This window comes from Corvus kubaryi, unplaced genomic scaffold, assembly GCF_017639235.1.
Source record: "Corvus kubaryi isolate FWS band 111438036 unplaced genomic scaffold, C.kubaryi_AGA036_p1.0 76, whole genome shotgun sequence".
NCBI lineage: Eukaryota > Metazoa > Chordata > Aves > Passeriformes > Corvidae > Corvus > Corvus kubaryi.
In genome coordinates this window covers 5340788-5363014 of record NW_024582063.1, presented here as the reverse complement: position 1 = coordinate 5363014, position 22227 = coordinate 5340788, and the positions used below count along the sequence as shown (strand labels likewise).

General features: G+C 38.5%; 1 protein-coding gene across 2 annotated transcripts in view; it reads left to right on the top strand.

Moving 5' to 3' along the window:
• DISP1 (dispatched RND transporter family member 1) overlaps nucleotides 1–22227 on the top strand; it is an 87235-nt gene that overhangs the window by 13222 nt on the left and 51786 nt on the right. Inside the window, exon 1 of one of the 2 annotated variants that reach the window (XM_042051641.1) lies at nucleotides 15888–16095. The exons of the other annotated variant lie outside the window; for it this stretch is intronic. The gene's annotated coding sequence lies outside the window, so the exon portion shown is untranslated. Of the gene's footprint in view, nucleotides 1–15887; nucleotides 16096–22227 lie in introns of those variants that run through there. 2 annotated transcript variants of the gene reach the window in all.

Genomic DNA, 22227 nt, shown 5'->3' with positions numbered 1-22227 from the left:
TGATGGGTACAGAGATAGCTGTGTTTGAAACTACTTGTGTTTAGTAGAAGAGCTCTTTCATTGCTTATAGAGATGTAGTGCAAAATACCTTGAGTGGTTCATGCAAGCTTAATACTACCCCCATTAAACATCTGCATTTTCCATTCAGAATGAGAAACAGTAGAGTCTGTACTTCCTGCACCTCTTTGGAGATAGAATTTAATTGGGTCCTTCCTTTTAGCCAAACATCCTCTCAGCAGTGTGTGCCAGGGAGGGAACTCTTGCAGAGCAGTGAGGCAAGCTGTAGTCTAGTTTTCTTTGACACAGGTTCAGCTTCTTTGGGAAGAAAGTGGGCATGGATTTGAAGACATGTCCAGGACTAAATGAAGTTGTGAGAATCTGTACTGGAATTGCCAAGAAGTGGATTTCTGGCTTCAGGTTGTGAGGCCTGATGTGGTATTGGCTCCATGTGCTGCTCTAATATAGCCCATATCCCACAAATGTACAAACTCAGCAGGATGTTAAAGCATGACAGTGCTTGGGGATGAATGCCTCTTTCAGTCCATGCTTATTTCATTTTATTAGATGTTGTCTTAACAATACCAATCTGTCTCTTTTGGTGATAATCATCAGTGACCAAATGCTCTTGGGCTAGAACACTTTTATGGCAGTTCAAGCCAAATTTCCAAGTAGATTTCTAAGTAAAAAGCCATCATGTTTTTGTTTAGGGTGTTGGGGTTTGGTTTTTTTGTTTTCCAACCATCCCATATGTTGATTTCCCATACCTGGAAATTGTGCTGTACACAGAAAGGCACTTGGCCCTAGTGACAGGGAAGAAAATCTAAAGTGCTGTGTACATCTGTTTGATTACCTCATTGTCCATCAATCCTCTTGGCCTGGCCCAACAGCCAGCTTCCAGAGCTGACACTACCAGCCATGAAGATCCTAAATATTCACAGAGTAATCTCTATTAAATGCTTTCAGTTTAACCCTTACTATATAGTGAGAAAATGCCCCCAATGCTGGATGTCAGGATAAAAGAAAAGATACTCCGAATTTTGTTCTCTTATTCCAAAAGGGGTGACTGTTCCTATGAGTGTGTCAGTATGAAGGAAACTGAGCAGCTGCCTTGTTCTTCAGCTCTCTTTGCTTCCATGTTACTCTTCTGGAATAGGTCTTGTGATATGGTTGTTTTGAACTAAATAGCCAATTAGATGAGGCTTTCAAGTGAGAATGCTCAATATATGGCAAGTGTCAAGTTCTGTTTTACTGGAAAATACTTACTATTTATCTGTTTTTCTTCAAGGTGTTTTCACACAAAAGATCCCTTGTCTCATGCAAGAACTGAAGCTTGTTGTACGAGCCATAAAAATTAGTCTTAATATTCTGAATTTACGAGACCTAATTCTTAAGTATTGCTGTTTCTCTGTAATCTGCTTTTGGTGTAATTATTTTCCTTTGAGAGAGGAATGAATGTGTATTACTGTTTAAAAGAGTCATATTTGAGAAGTTTGTCCCAAACCATAGGTTAGATGTAAAAGTTTTCCTTGTACGCAGATGTGATGTGGGAGTCTCCTGAGAGTTTTGTGATTTGCACTTCTATGCTGCATTGTGCAAACAGTACTTGATAGCAGGGATTTATCTCCAACTGTGTTTTTGCAGAAATTTGTTATTCTTGATCTCAGGGGGTATTTCTTGTTTGCTCCACATGCTCTTTATTAATCTTCTGTGCTGCATGCCTGAGAGAAATTGTGATAGGCAGGTATGGTCAATTTAATAAATGAAGGCATTGTTGTATCTATTTGAAACTCCATGAGAGGACCTCTTTGCTGGCTGGAGCTGTGACTGTTCTGTAAGGCTGCCAGTGTCTGACAAAATTCATACTGAGAAATGGTATTTTTGAAGTTTTTTGAAGGGTGTGGTTGAATTCATACTTCTCTTATCCACATAAGAGAAATAAACAGTATGCCTTGATTCTTTCTCAAAGTAGTAAAGAGCAGGTACATGGATTTACAAAATAAAGGGGTAAGAAATGTGAAATAAAGGAGTAAGGAATGTGGATTTACAAAGTAAAGGAATAAGAAATTATTCTCAGCTATTTTCCATTCTTATTTAAATAGCTGAACTGTTTGATCTTGTTAGCTGTTGCTTTTAGTGATAATTTAGCTGAAACTTTGAGAAAGGATTCTTTGCTTGTGGTGCTCTTGATGTGATGTCCATCATCTATAAAGTCGTGACCAGGTCAGAGACCTAAGTCCTTGGAAGCCTTTTATGTTGCATTGGGTTTTTTTGTGAAACATAAGTGTATTATTTTTAAGTATCCCTTTTTTCCTGTATTATTCCTTTCTTCTCCTTTTGGGATTAACAGGAAAGCAATTATCAGCTACTTAGTACGAGAATTGTGTATTCTAATTTCTGGGAAAGAAACCTCTTAAATAGAGAAATCAATTGAATTACTGTAAGCATGTGATTTTTTGTGAAACTCTGAATTAAGCATATAAAAAGTTACTCTTTTCAGTATCTTGCTGTGCAAGAAAGAAAGTTTTTTTAACACAAGGAGAGTTCTGCATACTTTTGAAAGCATGGCAAGAATGCCAGTGTTCCTAAGTAAACTGCTCTTTCAAATATACTGGCAATGCACTTAAAGTGGATGTTATAAAGTCTACTTACTGGCCCATCAGATATCTGTAACTTTTACTTTCTTGCTATATAGCAGTTTTTACACATTTTAGGGAATAAAAAAATTGATGATTTGAGATTGATTCATTTAAAATTTCTTTCTGGGTTGGCATTTGTGCACCTCGTGTCACCTCTGGAGCAGGCTTTTTGCTCTGTTTTCTATGTTTCTGGCTAAATAGGATGGATGTGCGTGTTAGGGATGTGTACTGGGAAGGCTCTGCTAGGGATTCCTTAGATCTGTAAAACTCTGGAAGTGTACAGGCAGCCTGCTCACCCTCCTGGCCTAGAAAGAGTTGTTGCACAGAGGCGCCGGCATTCCTGCAGACAGAAACCCTTTAACTTTAGTTATAATGGTGGTGAAGGGAGTCTGTGAAGTGCAAATACACGTTGCTGGAGTATTGTATGTGTTATAATGACTCATATTTAGCAAAAGATCGTGGCTTGCCCCAGTCCTGCATAGCTGCTGTTAAACTTTTATTTGTTTTCCCTGATATTTTAGACTTTTTAGCAGCTGTCATTAATTGTGTGGTTGAACAGTGTGAGAGCTAGTTGGAAACAGGTGGTGCATGCTCCAAATATCTTGAGATACAAATGATGGTCAACAGGATTTGTTACTGCAAATGTAGATATTTGTGCCAGCTTGTGTTGGTTTTGTTTCAGCAGACCTTCCATATTCTTTGCTGTGCAGAAGTACGTACAAAGTGTTCAAAAATGAATTAAGGGATAAAATGTTGCTGAAACATCAATTTATTTTGAATTGCTAAGGCTGTACAAAACCAGCATAGAATTTGCTGGCTTGATTGTAGAGGGTATGGATTAAAGCAACAGCAGAATGTCATGACTCTCAGCTGAAAGACAGCTTTGTATGGAGCATTTCATTTAGCACACTGCGATTCCCACCCAGAATATTCCCATGTCTGCTGAATGTGTCGTGTGTATAACTGGGAGATACACCTGCATAGCACAGTGATATCTTTCACAAGCAGACACTTTGGGAAGGCTCAAACTCCAGGCAGGATCTGTTATTTTGTACTCTACTTGGTTTGCAGTAGCCTATCCTGTAGCACAGCATTAGTTTTGGGTCTTAAATCTGTTTGCAAATTGAGCCTTGTAAAGTTGCAGCTAAAAGTGCATAGTTTTGAGCATGCTGTAATTGAAGACTTTAGAGAAGAAGAAAATTGAGGCGATTAATTTGGCCTCCTTAATTGAAACTGTGGCTGAAAGACTCTTATTAAACCTTTTAAAAATATTATCCGTATCTCTGTACAATGTTGTTTTGCTAATCTGTTCAGTCAAGTAAATGAGTGTTGATTCAGAGCTTTCTTTTAAGCGAAGTCCCTAGACCATTAAGCTGGCTAAAATAAATGTAGACATTTGGTTTTCATTAGTGTTGTAACTGAAACAAAAACATTTTAATGACTGATCCCAGAGTGTTTTGAAGTTTGTGCAACTTTGCTAGGAAGGTATTTAAACTGTAGTATCAGTTGCAAGTTGGCCATAAGCCAGGTTTTCAAAGCAAGATGTTGGGTTTCCAGAGTGTTATGAAACAGGAAAACTTTGAGAGGGGAGAAGTAGTGGAAGGTAGTTACAATAAAATTTGCACTGGTGAAATGAAATTATCTGCTGAAAGGAGAGAGTGGCAATGTTCATGCTGTACTACAGTTTGCTGCTTTGTTAAAGAGATGTTTCAGTTATTTGGAAAGAAACGTAAGTTTGAGCTTTAGTACTTACATTAACAAAGAATTAACTTTGCCCAAGAAATAGCGTGCATTTTTAGGTGGGTTTTTGGTATGTTAAACTTGCACAAAATGAGGTCCTGCTTCTAAGGGAAAGAACTTAATACATTGCTTACAAGATCTAATTTTAAAAGTACCTTTTGGGAAAATATTTAGGTTGGTCTTGATAGATGATGGCAGTGAAATCTGATAAAAATTAGAATGTGGACTTGGTCTTGGACAAATAAAATAATCTATAGCTTTACATTTGTGGGAGAAGCTGAAGATGGTTAAAGTGCTCTAAGATGAAGATTGCTTATTCTGTATCACACTGTAGTCACAATAATGTCTGGGGGCAATCCTGCAGAAATTGTTGAAATGTTCTGAGTGAGCAGGGGTCAGTTGGAGAGGCAGGGACTGGATATCAAGAGCTTCATCGTGTCCAGATTGCATTCTTGTGGCTGCTGCTTGGCTTGGGTACCAAAAGTGCTGTTTACCAGAATAATCTTAGGTTTTGGTGTCTCTGTTTTATTTTTTGTGTCCTTATGACTGGTTTGGGTCTAAGGGGCAATTAGAAAAAGGGTAGATGACTTCATTTAGGCTATTAGAAATGGCTAGTTATTTGAGCTAGGGAAAACCAGTACTTCTAGTAAATAAACCCCAGAACTTCTCAGATGGAATTACAGAACTGTCCATCTGAACACGTCTGAATTTTGATGGGTTCTTTTGCATAGTTGTAACATCTGTGGTTTATCTGTAGTTGACTAAAACCAAGTGTTCTTAGAAAAATCTCTCTGTCATAAGCAAGAAGCAGTGATCTGAGAGTTTCATCCCAGTTTTGCAGTTGGTATGTTTATACTCCATTTTATCTATTCACCTTTCAGGAATAGTTGTTCTTATGTCGAGATGTTGCATATCATGAAGGTTTTATTTGAATGCCTGAATTAAATGTTTTTACAAATGTCAAATAATGAAAAGTTGCTGCCCTTCTGGGATGGGTCTGAGAGGCAGCTTGCCTTTCCTCTTCTCGCGTATTCTGTCTCCAGGATATTTCTTTTGTGGTTTCACTATTGGAATGTTCTGGATGAATTTTCCCATCTCCTAAAGCTTGTAGAGAATAGCTGCAATTCTGAGACTGAATTAAAGGAATGGTTTATTCCTCATGTGTGTGCAGGTGCTGAAAACATTGTGTACTTACACCTTCATGTTCTGCAAATGGAAATAATGGAACAGATGCAGATGAATGTTTACTTTGGTGCCTTTAGCTACAGGTTAGAAATATATTCACATGGAAGTTGGTTTTGCTAGGCCATGTAATAGTCCTCTGACCACAAGATGATAATAGAGATAAAAATTTTTGCTGAAGATACCTTGCCTCAGCTGAAGATTTTTGGTAGTACCAGTTTTGTGTTGTTCCACACCTGAGAAGAAACAATTTGTCATAATTCAGTTTGAGAAAGATAACTTCATTTTGTGATCATAAAATGCTAGAAGCTCATATATAATTACACTTTGCTTTGAAACCACTTCAGTCAGTTTTCCTTTGAATCTTCCCCCATTCTAATAGTCATTAGAGGTTTTTTTAAAATATTACTTTTAAGTCTAATTTTAGAACTTAATTTCTTGAGAATATTTAGTGGAGATTTATTACTATTTGGTAGCACCATAATCTTGATACTGAAAGGAAATACTAACTTGGTGCTAGTACTAACATAAGAGAAACGTCTGATCTAGCCTAAGGCATTAGAAACCTTAGTAGGGGGAGAGCTATTCAGTACCTTTTTGCTGTTTCATTTATTCCCTACTTTTAAAAAATATTGTGGTAGCTTGAGGAGAGATGAGATGGAGATGGCAGAGGGCTGAATAGCTGTGAGAAGGCAAAAAGAAGCCAAGTCCTTATTGGTACAAGGCCTGTCAGAGTGCTGGGTGTGCATAGGAGCAATGATGCTTTTTGCAAGTGTGGAGGAACAGAATGAGCAGGAAGAAAGAAATTGCACCATTATTAAGCTGGAGAAAAGGCAGGTTTAGAAGGAATGTGGACTCTTACCACAAGGAATCTTACTATCTCAGAGAGTGTGAAGTTATTTGAGCCAGAGGCATGAAAAGCTTAACATCTTAAACAGCAGATATTTACCTCTCTTCCCAGTCTTTCTGTTGGCATTAATAGTATGAGCAGCTAAAAGTCCCTGACAACCATAAAAATTTGCAGTGCACTAAACTTTGCTGTATTCCATGGTTAGCATCATGTGGCAGGGAATTTTAAGGGCTGATTGATTTCAAAGACATTAAGGTGCCAAATTTAGATTTTTATTGAATGTTCCCTTGTCAGGAGCAGACAACTTGCTTTGCTTCTGTTGTATTTCTCTCCGCTGTTAGGCTGCAACTGGGAGCAATATTCTTTCTAATGAGACTCCTGAGCATGGAGCTGCAGTAAGAGCAGCAACATCTGTCTGTAATAAGGCTTTGCTCTTTCTCCTGCTTTGTTATTTCCATATGCCAAATGCCTGGTGGCTTCATGCAGCTGAATCTTGCTCAAAGCACGTGAGGTGTGGGGAAGAAAATGAAGGTGCTGTGTGCAAACCCAGGAGATGCAGGCAGCTGAGGGGGAAACAATGTAAGTTGGGAATATAAATTGCAAGCTCAGGAATGTGTGAGGCTCCTTAAGTCTTTGAGACTATGAGGACAGTGTTTCCCAATTCTGGCTAATTTCTCTGTGTGGTTATTCTCCATATAACTTTTACTACACTGCACTCTTTTTCTTTGCAAGGGAAATAACTTCTGTAACTTCAATGTCTTTTGGTATGGATGGGTTTGTTTTCCCCTCACCACCTGGTAAAGTCAGAATGACAAGACTGTTGTTTTACTAGGGAGAGTTAGGATGGAGGGTAGATGGAAATTCTGTGATTGGGAATTGTCTTCTCGATGCTGATAGAGAAGAAGAAAATCACAGACTTAGGGAAAGATGCTGCAGTACTGACAAGAACTTTGCTTTGAGAGAAGGACTTCAGGAATCAATCAATTACAATGGTGAAGAGGTCTTGGGTGGCCATTGCATTAAAGGTAAATTTTACAAGTACAGTAATTGACTTTTAAAGAAGAACTGGTCAAATGAGCCATTATTGTCTTGAAAGAACTGGAAACAGCAAAGTTGAATGTATGAGATTTAAAAGGCAATTATGTAATTGAGGATTCTTTTTACTGAATCTTTTTGTTATTTTCATTGTTCTGCTTGTAATTATTGTTATATCTGATTTGACTCTGTTAAAAAGCAGGTAGAAGAATTAAATTATTTAAAATATAGTGCAAATATAAGAGTACCCTGCTGCAGAAGCACAGACCTAATGGATGTGCTTGGGTGGGATGGAAGCTGGGCACAGGCTGTGGAGGGTGAGGTCCTGCAGTGGGGGAGGGTGTGCCACTAAAATGACATCAGTGCTTAACTTAAACATTGATCCCGTCAGTGGAAGCAAAACAATTTCTGTGTGATTCATGGAATTGTTGACTTGTTGGGGTTTTTTTTGTTTGGTTTGCCTCATTGCTTGGGTAAGTAATGAAGTCTGAAGGTGACTATAAGAATATTTACTTGAAATTCGGAATGAACCTTTTTAATTTGATGAAAGAATTGGTTTGGGTGAAGATCCTGGCATGGATTCTCTATAGAAATTGAAAATTTATAAAGTTTTTAGGCGACAGAATGGGGAGTGAAACTTGCAAATAAAACTCGCATGTGTGTGCTTTCCTGTTTCCGTGTTCACATTACCCAGTCAACATCTCTAAAGGGCCAGTGGCTGGAAATATTTACCTTCTGTATTTCCAAGCAGAACTGCACCTGTATAATAATACCTAAAGATTAGAGAGATACTGTGTGTTCATGTAAGCTGTGACAGTTTTAATCATTTAATTGCAGAGTAGTTCTATGACAGGGAAAGCAGCATCCACCATTAACTACTTGTGAAAATTTATCTGCTTTGTAGAAGTGCAGAAATTGCAGTTCTTTAGTTATGAGAGGCATAGTTTGGAGATCAGACAATTTGGCTACATGGTGCGGAATTGATGATGTAGAGATAGGGCCTCTGCCAAACCTGGAACTTAACTTAAAAATGTCATGGACTCCAAATGTGAAACATTATTCAAACAGTAAAAAAATAGTGAATAGTTATGAACTTATGGCTCAAATAACTTAATAGGGAAAGCATTCCCTGTAGAGTTGTTCATTTTGTGGTACTCATGCTTTTCTCTGGAGAATCAGATATTTTGTTGGTTTTGAGGCTTAAAAAGTTCTTATCTTGTGGATTGACTCAGCACAATCATTGCCTTATTTCAATCACAATCACAGAAATGTGAACACCTACAGTTGTATAGACTGCAGTGTGTGGTATTACAACCGCCTTCTGCAAGAGAAATGATTTCATGAGCTGCAGAAAGCAGGAATGCCTTTTCTAATCCATAAATGCATATGCTTCAGTGCCATTGCTAACTTGATAAGTATTGGAGAGAACTGTGTTATTTCTGTATTGATTTACATGTGATTTCTCCTACTAAAGGTGCATGCCTGTCTAAAAACGTGCAAATGAAGCTAACCTGTCTCTAAAATCCTCAAGAAAAGAGACTTTGGGCTCGCTTTCCTCCAGCAAGGAAATTCTTAGTTTTCTTTTTCTTACTGAATGTTCACTTTCAGTGGGCCACTACTGCCATTGATGACATTAAAGATCCAGAAGCAAAATTTTAACATGATTAACCTGAGACATTAAGCAGAGATTAAATTAGAGTTTCTTAAGCATTCTTGGTTCATGGAAAGTAGAGCAAATCAGCAGACTGTGAAATAGCAATCGGTCTGCCTTGAAGTTTTAAGCTGGGAGTGGGAGTGCTGGAATGTCAGATTTCTGCCTCCTCCCTGACTTTTACTTTTTGAGACTTTGCACTGCACTTTTTCAAAGAAAGGTCATGAGTACGAACATAGTCCTGCTATTCCTGAGTGCTCAGAGTCTTCTCTGGGAGGAGAGTGAGTGGGGTGATAAACGGCTTTCCCTCTTTCCATTACCTCATCCTTCCACCTCCTTGTTTTTTCAGTATAAGCCAATGTTGCAGACACTACTTTTTTTCATCCTCTTATGGTGACCTGATGGGCAAATTGCATGTTTTAATGGCTTGGTACAAAAAGGATAATTCGTGTTCGTACTGTGCTGTAAAATAAAAGTATGCACTTTCTGTGTTTCTGCTTAGCTTAGCAGTTACAGGAGGAAGTGGTGTTTGTATTTGTCTTTTCATTTCTCAAAGCTGGATGAGTACCTGTTCAGAGCTCATTTCAGGAGATGAGGGGGGAATGACAAACCACCTTGCTACTTGCATTTACTTTCTGTCCCATCCAGCTCTGCTGCAGTCCATAGGAGCAGGTCCTGCCTGGGGAATGGAGCAGAGTTTCTCAAATGCATTTTAGCTCTGTGAGTTATTTAGTGGCAACAGCTGCTTCCATCTGTGTCCATATGCAGGAAGAGATGTGCAGCTGAACAGGCAGCTTGCCTTTTTATTGTGGTGTGTATAATGCTCACATGTGGTCTCAGTTTGCAAAGCTACAGAATATGGCACATTTTTTCTAAAGCTCATTGAGCAAAATATGAGTGTAAAAGAGTGTGTATGTTTACATTTTAAAACAAAACAAACAGCTCCAAAAAAACACCCCATATCTCATAGTGGTAATTTGAAGATATGACTTGTTTCGTCATCTCTTCAAATAACTTTCTGTTGTAAAAGGCAGGTACATTATTTTTCTTTGTGTATTCCATGCTAAAAGCGAAATTCTGTTTTCTACCTAGGTCTCCAGAAAGAGAGCCAGGGCTTTTTGGCCTGTGTTCCCAGTTCTGACAGTGTACCTAGAATCTATTTGCAGCTGGCTGATGTTATCACAGGCAAAGTTTCAGTTCATTGAGTCTGTACACCTCAGTCTACAAAATATATTTTTGATGCAAATATATGTTTGGGCATTGGGATATGTATGAATTGCAGATTTAGTTATAAAAAACCCAAACCAGCAAACTGAAAAGTAGAAATTCTATTTTAGGATAAAGACAAGTGAATTTTCACTTTTCCTTCTAAAAAAATCTGGATGTTGTGTAACACATGGAAGTCTTCTTTTGCTAAAATAGTGGATAGTTGCCCTACTACTTGTGTTAGCTATTGTTTTGCAACATCAGCTGACTTGGAGCACAGCAGCCAGTTCTTTTCTCAGATACTGTGATTAAACACTTATTTTACTTGTGCTTGCAGACAGAAATCTACTGACAGTTTAGTTTTTGTGAAGAGGAGCTGTGACTTGGAAATCTTCTGAAGGAGTCAGTGAGCAGAGAGGAAGAGCTTATTAGAAACAATACATGTTCCAGGCAATTTAGGCATGGATTGTAATTGTACATGTATGGCAATATATATATGACCCAGTACAGTGTTTCCCCTTGATTGTCACAAAAGCTTGGAGTTTGAAAGTAGAAAATGGGCAGACAGAAGAAAGAAGCTGAGATGTTGTTACAGATCATGTATCAGCAAAGGTAGTACAGTGTGTGATGTGGAGGAGAGGCACTGGACACACACTTGTGAGTTCCAGCAGGACAAGTTGAGCTGTGATGCTGCCTAAGGTCAGCAAGAGGGAAGACAAACTGATCTGCAGTCCCCTGCAGTCTGCACAGAAGGGTTAGGAAGTATGGCTTAAATGAAGTTTAAAACCATTCTAATTATGTTAAGGTATTTGGAGCCAACAGCTAAGTTCTGGTGCTTCCAAAGAAGCTTTTGATATGGGCATAAGTAATGTTGGCTGAAAAACACGAAAAGCAGACCTGCTTAGCTATTCTCTGTCTGTTCTTATGTTTCTTGTAGAGTACAGATTTTTAAAAAAATCCATGTTTTATTCAAATGTTGATGGAAGTACTGGCTCCCCTTCTGCAATATTATGTGTGCCAGTGATCAGTATAGACATGTCCCACTTTGAAGTGGTCTATACCTAATTACCTTGTTGAAATTCCAAGCAGAGCTCCACTTAAAATTTTACACTGAGATTCCCTCATGAGGCTGATCGGTTCAGACAGTTTATTTTCAATCCAGGTACAAATGCTTTTCCACTTTTTTCCAAACTCTAAGAAAAACTGGATTTCTTAGAAAAACTATGTAGAAAGTGTGGAGTGGCATGGTATTCTGATAATGAGAAACTTTGTTCTCATCTTCCTCATAAGTATCCTTTGCAGAGATGTGATTTTCCTAAATGAGCACAAATACTTTGAACTATTTATTTTCCACCTCAAATAAAGAATAGGTAAACACAAGATCATATTCCTGATGTAAATCAGGTGTTAAAAGTATTAGAAATCTGCCATCAGTTGCACATAAATATTTACCTTTTGATTATTTGAATTACACAAATTTGTTTACATTTTGGATTTGAGTAAGGTACTTTATATTCATGTAGTAGGCAAGATCAGCAAGATGCTTACAATTCCTTGGGCTGCTAATTCATGTGGCTTTCCACACCCAGCACAAACTGCATCATAGAGGCCTTGACTGGAATATCCCTGGGAGTCTTCTGCCCCAGCGGTAATCTCTGAGGGATGCAGAAATAATGTCAGGTCATTTGTGAAGCAGGTCTGGTTCCTTCCCATCACTCCTGAGGTTTCTACTGAATAAAACTTTTTACTGTAGAGAAACTATTTTTTTTCTATTAAAAAAAAAAGGAGTCATCTTGGTGGTTTACTGCAGTAAACAGGCAACTCTGTGCCTAGAAATTCTTGACTCTTTGAGACTGTCAGTTCTGAAATCAAGTCATTCATTCATTCAATTTGCATAAGCAGTCAAAAAGTAGTCCGATAACTTTTTTAGTGGATACTGTCTGAAGCTGACTATCAAATAGCATGTTATGGATCTTCCTTTCCTACTCCTGATATCTAAGCTTTGTAGTTCTCTTCTGAACCATTTCCCATGCATATATTTCATGTTTGGTATCTGTGTGAGTTCTCAATCTTTGTTTTCAGGTTAAGGCATTTAAAATTTTCCTTGATTTTAATACTCAGCTTCTAAAATATTTAAATAGACACTTTGTTGGTAATTGTTCTGGGTCGTTGGTAATGTCCAAACTTAAATATGGAGTGTAGATGATGTCTTCTTTCACTGCGTCATTTCAGACTTGAAAATTTTTGCTTGAAGGTACTGTAGACGAAATAATAAATCCATACCAGTTACTTTGTGGAGAGAATGAGACTGCGATGATACTTCCTATAATCTTGTTGTGTGAAAATTGCATCGTGGTCTAGAAGTCCCAAGATAACACAGTTCTGACAAGAAGTCATCATCCAGAAAATGTAGAAATTACATTTTAATTGTGTCAGACAAACCGAAAGAAGGGGTTACTAGTGAAGCAGCGTGAAAGGGGAAAAAAATCTTTGTTAACCTTTTTGATAGAGGGGTCTGCAGGGCAGATTTTAGGGAGTTGTACAGATGTTGGGCTAGTAGTTGCTGGACTGCCTGTGTAATGGCAGGATGAAGCTTTGTTTGTGGACAAAACTATGGCTGACTAAAAAAGTCTACAAAAAAAAGTTTACTTTTTTCAAGATTGACAGGTAAGGAACTTGATGTGACTGTTATTTTCAGGTAATGGAAATTATCCTCACATCTTGTCACTGTAAGTGAATTCTCCAAGACAGTGGTTTTCTTTCATAACCTCCGTGATTTACAACCATTTACTTGTCTGCCGCACCCCTACTGCCATGGCTGTCACCAGCCAGTGTACATCTGTCCCATCTGTTGGGCATTCCAGCTGACACTGTGCTGCTTGAACTTAGAAAGCATCATCCCAATAGAAGAATGTTTGTACTGAGCACTTGCCAAAAGCTGAGTAGCTGAAAGCCCAAGACAGCCAAGCTGCTGTTGCCCACCTGTTCAGGTGGCAAATTTGGTTCATGTCACTGCTGTTAGAGAGAACATGGTATGAATAAAAGAGTGAGGTCAAGAGCTGCTGTTGGGATTGGATGGAAATCACGGAGTCCAAGGCAGGACATGCAGCTCTCCGAGCTCGTGGTGTAGCAGTACAGGGGAAGCAACAGATATCCTGTGTTCCATCTTTGTTGGAGTAAAATGTGTAAGTAACTGGTAACTTGGTTTATCAAAATTTTATGTACCCATGCTTCTCTGTTCTGTGTTTATTAATAGGTTTGTTTCTCTTGTCTTCTTTCCTCCCTGCTCCCTGACACGGGTTGTATGAGGAGAGGGGAGTATCTGCCCTGATCAAGGAATTTCTAAACCTCATCTTACACTTTTTCTGTCAAGAGTGGGCAAAAGTTCCTGCCAACACAAACAAGATGCTGAACTCGGACACAGAACATTGCATGTGACAGCAATCTTTGCAGCTCGTGGATGCAAACAGTGAATCAGCAGTGCCCAGATAGCAGACACCAGCAGTCTCATGGGATTTCTTAAAACTGCATGTCATGCAGTAGGATTTATGACTTAAAATATCTCAGACAGGGCATTAAGGCTGTTTCTAATGTGCAAAAAAACATGTCCAGTTTGCGTGTTCAAGTGGTCAATAAGTTCTCCATGTTAACCCTTCTCAGGACAGTGAGCTTCCATGTACAGCAGCTGAGACACACAACCTCACTCCATATTCTGATTTAACTTCTCTGTTCTGGAAACTAAGAGCAGTGTCTTTGGATGTATCTCTGTGTTCCCTCTGCCTCCTGATGTGTTGGATTTGTGCTGCTCGTAACTTTTCAAGTAAAACAGATGTGACTGGCTAAAGACCCTTAATTTTTCTGCCTGCTTGGAATCCATTTTGGATTGCCTGGGATGTAGGAGGGGAAGTCAAATATTGCAAAACATTGTTTTAAGCTGTGACGGTCAATGCCTGATTATCTTAAGTCTCCAGTGAGTGTACTGATTGAACCAGCAAAATCCTTCCACAAATACCAGTTTCTCTCAAATTGATTAAAAAGTTAACTCAGCTTCTTACCTGTGACAGGCTGCTTTGGGGATTTTGGCCTCTTTTTTGACTTTTAAGGAGGGAAGTAAGTTTTGGGATTTTATTTTTCCCTTGGGTTCCAACCTGATGATACACATGCAGTCTCTGCTCTTCTGTAATGTTTCTCTGGCTCCCAGACTGATTCACCCTCTTCAAGTCCTTTAATTTTCTTCTCAGAAAGTTTGTCCAAAAGGCCAAAAAAAGGATTTTCAGATGTTTAACACTTCAGATGCACACTTGCAGCAATGCCAGATCTTTGACCAAGCCCATCACATTAAGGACAAGTTGAAATCCTGCTTTGCCATGAATATTGTCATTTTTATTTGTCTGATCTCTACCTGCTTCTGCTTATTCCTGTGGCCATATCGAAAGGCTGTCCTGTAGTGGGCATACTAGTTTGGGTTGTTCTCCTGCTGACCTCCAGTCACAAATTCACAGTGAATGTCTGAGCTTCTGGCTGGCAAGCTGTATTTTTGATATCCATCTTAGTGTCTGTTTTGTGGGGTACTTCATTGAACCAGGTGCTCAGAATATGAGATACTTGTACACAAATAGTGGCTTGGGCCAAAATCCTCCAAGTACCTAAACATGGTGTAGTGAAGATGTGCCTGTAGCTGAAATCCTACCATTCCTTTCTTGACAAGAATCTGTTTGAATCATATCCACCATTTAGTTCCATTGATGTTTAGGGTTTTCTGTGTATCAAAACAGCAGTCCTCAATTCCACTATGAACTGTCATTGTTCAGATTGTTTCTACCTGCCTGAGACCTATTACAGAATCACAAATTCATTAGGGTTGGGAGGGGCCTCTGGAGATCACCCAGTCCAACCCCCCTGCCAAGGCAGGGTCACCTGGAACAGGTGACACAGGACTGGGTCCAGGTGGGTTTTGAGTGTCTCCAGAGAGGGAGACTCCGTCACCTCCCTGAGCACCCTGTTCCAGTGCTCTTGTTTTAAAGAATATTTTAAAAAGGAACAATTCCTATGGTACTTTAAAGCAATGTTGTCTTCGATTAGGTACTGAAAAATTAAGAGAGTTTGCTTATGTTGTCAGTAATAATATTGATACAGAAGTTGTGACATTTATTTTTTCAGTGCTAAATACACTTTTAAAAGCTGTTTCAGAATCATGTGGTGGAAAACTGCTAAGACTTATCTGTTTTCTTTTTCTTTTTTTGTAACTTTGCTGTTGGAAACACAAAACACATAGGTAGCCAAATTGCATTCCAGCACGACCTGCTAGCAGGCAAGAGGATTTCTGCTTCAGTGCTGCAGTTCATTAAAGAGTTGTAAGCAGAAATGCTGGAAAAGTTTGCTGTGGGCATGTGACGGGAGATTTCTGATAACCTCAAGGCTGCCTTCCAAATGATCTTATTAATTCTGTGAGTAATCCGGGGAAAACCAGTAGGGTTTCTTTGACTTTTGCCCTCCAAGGTTGCAGTTTTTACAGCTCAGAGCAGCTATTAGTAACAATAGCTCTTGAAGTGTAATTTTAAAAGCCCCAGGAAGTGTGTTCCTGTTTTTCTTTCTGGTGCACTTAAAACTGACAACTCCTCTTCCTTTAGCCCCTAATTCAGTGTGCTGCTGTTCCTGGAAACCTGTTTGGAATGTTCTAATGAAGTTTTTCACTTGCCTGAAGTACATCAAATGTAATACACGAGCCTGGTTTCCAGTAGAGACTTCGTTCTGTGTGCAGTCAGCTGCTTCTCAAGAGTCACACCCGTGGCTGGGTAAGGAAGGATGGGGTTGCTTTTTGCAGGCTCTGGGGAGTTCATGATTTTAATTCTGCTGTATTGAGAAGGTGCTGTTACAGTTGTCAGCTCACTTGTGTTCAAGGTAACTAATCCAGACCCAGAAGGTGACATCTTTCTTGCTTTTAGTGAGGAGTATCGATGGCAATTTCAATTGTAGGACATACAGACATAGAATGTCATGTTCTGCATTGATGATTGGAGGAAAGGGCAATAAGTATTTGCATTTCTTCTTGTGAACATGTTCTCTTTTTTATGTAGCTTGTGGTTGGATTTTTTCCAGTTTCCCTTATTTTCATTATCATTAAAATCTTCTGTTGGAGAGTGACACAAAGAGCTATTTCAAAATGCTTTTCTCCTTATGCAGCAGCTTTCAGAGTGTTATCATCCCACCTAAAACTGGGCTACTTCTTTCCAGGTGCCTTTTCTCTTCCTGTTCCCTTTTGCCTTTGCTCTCCAGAGTAACATAATCCACTCTGCACTGGAGAGGGCAAGATTCCTGAGAACAGCAGACACTAACTATTTTGAAAGGATTGTATCTGTGACCTGTTGTCTGCATGTTGTTTATAATATATACAGAACTGCTAACTCCCTCTCTAAACATTTCCCATTTTAACACTGTTCCTCACTATGCAAATTCACCTTGACTGCTCTTTAAAACTTGTTTCCAGCTGAAGGTAGGAATCTTACCTTGCTAGTCAGAGTTAGCAATGTATTTCTTTGCTGCATATCCATGTAACTTTGATGCTATTACAGTTTTCCAGTTTAGCTAGTTGTCTTATCTCTCTGCTTTTAATTCAGAGTTGGGGAAAGCATATCTTTTAAGTTAAAGTTTTCAGCTTTTAAATTTTTTCTCATAATCACTAGTTTTGAAGCCAGCAGCTGTGTTACTTGATGCACCAAACCTTCACTGTTCATCTATGAGTTTTAAATTGTAGAGGTAAAGAACTGTTCTTTTATTTTTTTTTTCTTATGACTTGTAAAGCAACTGTTATACCTATAAAAAAAAAGTTAAGAAAAATAAGTGCCTACAATTTGTCAATATCCACTGTTATTTTCTAAAGTTCTATTTTAATGATTTATATTTCCAGCACTGGTTTTCAATATTTTCTAAAGATAAGGGCTTCTGTGATAAGTAGCTATTGCTTGTTCAGTGGTCTTTCGAGAGTTTAAAGTAGTCACCTGTCTTAATCTGAAATTGGTGAAATGTAATTGTATTGTAACTTACCAATTAAGTTAGGGTTTTCTCAAGTATTTTCTTGAAGTCAGTCTGTAAAATCAAAGTCATTTTAATGACTTTGAATGTTACAGTTTCTCACTAGTCTCATGAACAAAATTTTGGATTGTGTTTTCCAGCTCTTTCCTTTAAGGGTTAAATAGCTTGGAAATAATCTTACACTAAATTGGAGAACTCAAGGAACACCTCATGAATGAGCATTATGGTGACTGGCACTTGAGTGTTGTGTGAGGTGCAAGTGCAGTGCAGGTCACTGCAATGATTAAAAGGTGAAACTGGTTAATGGAGTCTGTAGAACCTGTGTGCCCACAGCAGCTCCTTGGTTACATGGTCAAACTGTCCTGCGCATCTAAACTTCTTGCAATGATAAGTGGTGGTTGTGCAGACGGGTATTCTACACAGGGAGAAATCTGCAGGACAGAGGCAGATTTCCCCTTCCCTATCTAGACTGCTGCTTCTAGAAATTATTCTCCCAAGTTTCTGGTTCTGTTGATTTAGAAGACTTTGTAATTAGAAAAGTTCAGGATGAGAGGAGATAAAAACAGAAGCAGGAGATGAGAAAGAAGCAAAGGTCCATGTAAAGTGAGGAGCAATGGTGCAGTACCAAGAGGATAAGGAGAGATTGCTTTAGATAGACTGGTGGAACTGTGTGAAATGGGTTTGGTACTAACAGCCATTCCTTTGAAGTATTTTTGTCCTGGTTTTTTAAAAATTATGACTTGGTTATTTACTGCCTTAAACTGAAAAGCAGATTGGGACAGCCTCTGTTCTCTTTCCTCCTTTTGGATATGCCTGTGTGTTCTGAGTTCGATCCTGAGAAACTGCAGCTCCCCACGGTGCAGAAAAACACTTTTATTTTAAGTTTCTTTATATTCTTCTGTTGATTACTAAGCATTTGTATGGATTCTTAAGGAATTTGGTAATATATGGGAACCATGATCTCATTTAGATTCTTATCCCTCAAGTTTTCAGCATCCATAAGGGGGAAAAAAAATCCAACTATCAGATGGAATAGATACACAAAGAAATGTTTACTTTGATGACAAAAGAGGCTCAGTGCTCACAAAGATTTTTCTGGAAGGATTTTCTTTAGTTAGAGTGCATAATTTGACAACTTCAAAATAAAGAATAATATATTGATACTTTTACTCACAGCTTCAGCTAAAATGACACAATCAATGGCTTTAGCAAGTTTTAAATAGCTTTCTGTCTACCCTTAGCAACAGATTTCTGTTAAGTAGGACGATGTAAGTCAGTGTGTGCTTACAAAAATAGGAAATCTGCTTTTGTCTCAGATGACTCCGTAGTATCTTACATGTTTACATCTCCTTTAGATTTACTGTAGCATGACTTTTTAGACTATGGGGTTGATTTAATAAATAAACAGTGTATGGAGCATTTCTCTTGTAGGTCCCTTTGCTGAATATGTGATGCCAGCAAAGACCAAGCTGACTTCCCTCTTTGATACCAAGAACTAAGTTGCCCCTGTGGAGACTCCAAAAGATTCAGTAGAGAGAAAAATGCAGTTTTCTTTTTCATGTTGTTTATGCTTGCATTTTGTTAGTATTGCCTTCACATTTTTGATTAAGCTTTTACTGAATCCTTGTCTGTGACAGTTCAATTTTTCAGAAGATAAATTGAAGTGACATATACAGAAAAGTAATTTTTCAGTTACTTAGTGCTAAACATTTCCAGCTTTAGATGCAGTTTAATCACATCTTACACTTCATGAAAAATGTAAATCTGCAGTTCTCTAAGGAATGTCTCCTAATACCTTTAATGTTTATCGTTGTACATAAGGAAGATATACATAATCCCTCTGTGTTAGAAAGACCTTTCAATTTAAATTTATTAAAGATTACTTTACCCTGTCAGGAGCAAAGTGTCCCCTAAATCCAGTTCCCTCCCGTGAAAGCGTGAGAATTTCTCCACTGCTTGGGGTCTGTGCAAATCATCTGCACTACAAAAGAGCCCCGGCTTCTTCCATTTTAGGAATCTGGGAAGGGTAAATATTTAGAAGTGCTGGCATAACAATAGCAGAAGTAGAAGGAAATTAAAGTTTGGGATCCAGTGTGGAGACACATTTGGCTTAAACCTTGGGTGAAAAAATAAAAGCTTTTTGGTAAATTGGTGAAACATTAAAATTTTCAACTTTGGAGTGTGGAATAAGCAGAACTGTTCTATGTAGAGTAAAACACCCAGTTTTGAAAATGTGTCCTTTTTGTTCTTGTTTAGGGTTTTTTACTTTTTCTTTGGTCAGACCAGAGTGTGTTGTTGTTCAGTTCCTTTCTGATAGGTTGCAGGAACTAATATTTCACTAAGCAAATACCAGCACTGTTAAGGGAACCAGGCTCTTTATGGAACACAACTGCTGGTATGAGAACTTACTGAATATAAAGCTTAGAGGCTGTAGGTTGAATGACTATATGAAGTAAACTGAAATTAAGACCATGGCATAGAAATTGATTTCATTATAGGAACTCTGGTGTTAAGGTTGCAAAGTAATTTGCTCCATAAAAGATTTTTTGTAGACTCTCTTAGAGAATTTTCAGCATCTGTTGTTTCAACAGCTGTTCGATATTGAGCAGAAGGATTCATCTGTCTTCTGCATAGCAAGAAAAATGTATTCTTTATCTTGAGAAATTCAGTTGAGCTTGAGTAACTCTTCGGATATTAAAACCAGTTTTCCTGGTGTGTTTCACTTATCTTTGGGAGATTTTTGGCACTATGTTCAAATATCTGAACGTGTCTAAAGACTGAAGTCTGTTTCTGCCAGAATTTGCCGTGTGACTTATGAGCCTACATAAAGACCATTATAGTAACTTAAGCTGATACTTGGCTTGTGTTTATGCAAGACAACTCCAAATAATCCTTTGACTTAATTTTGAGCAGTGCTATGTTTTTCAGAAGGAGACTACATGGAATTGGCTGGATAAAGAGAACTATACTTTTGGAAGGAACTTCAGTGTTTTGAAATTAGATTTCTATTTTTTATCTCATTTAAAAGCTAAATCAAAAAAATTCTGCATTTCATTGTAGAAAGAGATAGAGTTTAATCTCCACAGGTAGGAGACTGCTTGGGTAGCCTTATCTGATGCCTCAGGGCTCTTAGCTCTCAGTCAGCTTGCTCTAAGTTGTATGGGTCTTCAGAAAAGGCAGGTTTCCAGTTAGTTCTGTTGGAAAGTTGTCAAGCTTTACCGTCACCACTGTATTATTTTAATAGTATTTTTTGTGTCCCTTCATATAACTTTTATTTTTACAGTTTCCAGATGGTCGATAATTCAGCACAGCCCCTGACAGAGTTTGTTGAATTTTAGATCATCTGATGTCTTGAAAGCTAGCAGAAGTTGCACTGCAAGAGGAGCTAGAATCCAAATATTAAATAATATTTGGAGATAGTTTAGACCACTCCAAGACTTCAATGCCTCAGTTTTCCTTGCAAATTTCTCAGCATTTTGGTTACCTACATAAATTAATATTTGTTACCTCTAAGTTTCTTTTGCAGGATGAGAAACACTTAAGTATTTAAGTGTCAGTCCTTTCTTGGCTTAATCTTGCTGAGAGTACTCTGCAAATGCTGAATACTGAGAGTATTCTGCAAATTTTGAATTGGAACAATTCAAAGAAATTCTTATTTCAGTGAGGTCATTTGATCAACCTAGACACCTGGAGAGTGTGGTCATTTTTACAATTTAGACACCCAGTGCCAGGAGGAAGTTGAATAATATGGTTTTACTCTCTACCACAAAGATACAGAGGCTAGCACAGCACAGAGCATGTTTGCCTTCCTTGTTCAGAATCAGATGTGTCCTATGCAAAAGGTGATACTGAGTCTTACAGCTGGTTAATCAAGCTCTTTTTCCAGCCTTTTGCCCCATTATCTGTTATGGGTATATCTAGTTGTTGCATGAGATATATTAGTTATTAAAACAAAACCTCTTACAGTAGTAAGCAGAAAAAAAGAAATTACAAAAGGAACTGAATTTAGACCAAGAAACCTGCACTCTGTGGTAGGTTAGTCTCTTAATTGCAAATTAGTATCAGTCTACTTCAGATTCAGGGTCTCTGGCAACTGTGGAATTTTGGTAATAGTTCCAGGGAACTCGTGACCAGGGTCAGTGGGATTCTGTGATCTTTACACAATAGTGTTCCACTGGTAAAATAAATCATAACAGAGCACATTTAAAATTTATTTAAGGCTTGTGAGACTATGGGAACTCTATTAGGTTCCTGTTCAATACTAATGAATGTGGCTCAGTTGTGACAGGTGACCCTCATTTTAGTGTAAGATTTACCATGACCATTTCATGGCGTGTTCTATTTCTTCCCCAGTAATTCAGTTATAGCACCACTTTACCTGTCAGTTCCTAATGAATCATCAGAATTCAAGGTGTTTATTTTTGCACTGTGTAAAAATAGGCATTTCAAAATGGATTTGGCTAGGATGGAATGGCATTACTTCTTGGAGTTCTTGAAGCAACCTGTGACAAAGTAGATCAGAAGTTGGGAGGGAAGGCAGGGATGAAGGCTCTCATTGTATGTGGGAGGGGTGGAGAGTTTGGTGTAAGCAAATGTAACATCCAGTCCCCCTGTGGTCCCAGCAGCTGGGCAAACTGGTGTGCTGGGCAGCAGAGCTGTGCCCAGTGCTGCTCCTGCCAAGGCCCCAGTGTCCGAGTGCCACTGCAGCAGCATCCCACCAGTGTCTCCACATGCCCTGCAAAGCTTGGATGTAATTGCTGGGCAGCTGTAGCGATAACCCTAAAAAAGGGAAGACTTGGACTTAATGCTGAAATCCAGCTGAAGGATTTGAGGCTGAGGTTTCTCACCAAGTAGCAGACTCTTAACTACTCAGCTGTTTACTGGATTGGGATGAA